Genomic DNA, 2500 nt, shown 5'->3' on the forward strand with positions numbered 1-2500 from the left:
AAATGAAAGGGGGTAAAGCAGCTGGAACTGATGGGATCATGACAGAAATGTTAAAAGCAGGGGGGGATTTAGTGTTGGAGTGGTTGGTACTTTTGTTTAATAAATGTATGAAAGAGGAGAGGGTACCTAGGGATTGGCGGAGAGCATGTATAGTCCCTTTATATAAAGGGAAAGGGGACAAAAGAGACTGTAAAAATTATAGAGGAATAAGCTTACTGAGTATACCAGGAAAAGTGTACGGTAGGGTTATAATTGAAAGAATTAGAGGTAAGACAGAATGTAGGATTGCGGACGAGCAAGGAGGTTTCATAGTGGGTAGGGGATGTGTAGATCAGGTGTTTACATTGAAGCATATATGTGAACAGTATTTAGATAAAGATAGGGAAGTTTTTATTGCATTTATGGATTTAGAAAAGGCATATGATAGAGTGGATAGAGGAACAATGTGGCAGATGTTGAAAGTTTATGGAGTAGGTGGTAAGTTACTAAATGCTGTAAAGAGCTTTTATGAGGATAGCGAGGCTCAGGTTAGGGTGTGTAGAAGAGAGGGAGAATACTTCCCAGTAAAAGTAGGTCTTAGACAGGGATGTGTAATGTCACCATGGTTGTTTAATATATTTATAGATGGGGTTGTAAAAGAAGTAAATGCTAGGGTGTTCGGGAGAGGGGTGGGATTAAATTATGGGGAATCAAATTCAAAATGGGAATTGACACAGTTACTTTTTGCTGATGATACTGTGCTTATGGGAGATTCTAAAGAAAAATTGCAAAGGTTAGTGGATGAGTTTGAGAATGTGTGTAAAGGTAGAAAGTTGAAAGTGAACATAGAAAAGAGTAAGGTGATGAGGGTATCAAATGATTTAGATAAAGAAAAATTGGATATCAAATTGGGGAGGAGTATGGAAGAAGTGAATGTTTTCAGATACTTGGGAGTTGACGTGTCGGCGGATGGATTTATGAAGGATGAGGTTAATCATAGAATTGATGAGGGAAAAAAGGTGAGTGGTGCGTTGAGGTATATGTGGAGTCAAAAAACGTTATCTATGGAGGCAAAGAAGGGAATGTATGAAAGTATAGTAGTACCAACACTCTTATATGGGTGTGAAGCTTGGGTGGTAAATGCAGCAGCGAGGAGACGGTTGGAGGCAGTGGAGATGTCCTGTCCAAGGGCAATGTGTGGTGTAAATATTATGCAGAAAATTCGGAGTGTGGAAATTAGGAGAAGGTGTGGAGTTAATAAAAGCATTAGTCAGAGGGCAGAAGAGGGGTTGTTCAGGTGGTTTGGTCATTTAGAGAGAATGGATCAAAGTAGAATGACATGGAAAGCATATAAATCTATAGGGGAAGGAAAGAGGGGTAGGGGTCATCCTCGAAAGGGTTGGAAAGAGGGGGTAAAGGAGGTTTTGTGGGCGAGGGGCTTGGACTTCCAGCAAGCGTGCATGAGCGTGTTAGATAGGAGTGAATGGAGACGAATGGTATTTGGGACCTGACAAGCTGTTGGAGTGTGAGCAGGGTAATATTTAGTGAAGGGATTCAGGGAAACCGGTTATTTTCATATAGTCGGACTTGAGTCCTGGAAATGGGAAGTACAATGCCTGCACTTTAAAGGAGGGGTTTGGGATATTGGCAGTTTGGAGGGATATGTTGTGTATCTTTATACGTATATGCTTCTAAACTGTTGTATTCTGAGCACCTCTGCAAAAGCAGTGATAATGTGTGAGTGTGGTGAAAGTGTTGAATGATGATGAAAGTATTTTCTTTTTGGGGATTTTCTTTCTTTTTTTTTTGGGTCACCCTGCCTCGGTGGGAGACGATCGACTTGTTGAAGTAAAAAAAAAAAAAAAAATATATATAAAGTTCAATGTGCTTACACATACAAACACTGAAGATGTAAGTACATGAATGCACCCAGGTTTTATTTCCTATTTTCACTGTAGTATATTTATATATTTGCAATCACTCATTTTATTGTGATTTCTTCCATGTAATGTTCTTTTATCAAGAAAGAGAATGCACTACAATCACAAATTATTTCATCGAATTTTAAAAATTACAGGACACCAATATATACCAGAAATTCTCTTATATAAGATATGAAAGATTTTCTTATTTATAGAAAGGTAATCAATACACAAATAACCCACACATAGGAGAGACCAGCAGCTTATGACAGTGTTTCAAAGTCACACAGTGCGACTTTGTAAATGGTCCAAATTGGCTTGGTGGCTAAAGCTCTCGCTTCACACACAGAGGGGCCGGGTTCAATTCCCAGCGGGTGTAAACATTTCAACGCGTTTCCTTACACCTGTTGTCCTGTTAACCTAGCAGCAAATAGGTACCCAGGTGTTAGCTGACTGGTGTGGGTTGCATCCTGGGGGACAAGATTGAGGACCCCTATGGAAATAAGTTAGACAGTCCTCAATGACGCACTGACTTTCTTGGGTTATCTTGGGTGGCTAACCCTCCGGAGTTAAAAATCCGAACGAAATCTTATCATATG

General features: G+C 39.8%; 1 protein-coding gene across 22 annotated transcripts in view; it reads right to left on the reverse strand.

The window, feature by feature from the left end:
• Positions 1 to 2500, reverse strand: part of Piezo (piezo type mechanosensitive ion channel component) — a 139549-nt gene that overhangs the window by 9585 nt on the left and 127464 nt on the right. The gene's annotated exons all lie outside the window — the stretch shown is intronic.

The sequence above is a fragment of the Cherax quadricarinatus genome, chromosome 81 (genome assembly GCF_038502225.1).
Source record: "Cherax quadricarinatus isolate ZL_2023a chromosome 81, ASM3850222v1, whole genome shotgun sequence".
Classification (NCBI taxonomy): Eukaryota; Metazoa; Arthropoda; class Malacostraca; order Decapoda; family Parastacidae; genus Cherax; species Cherax quadricarinatus.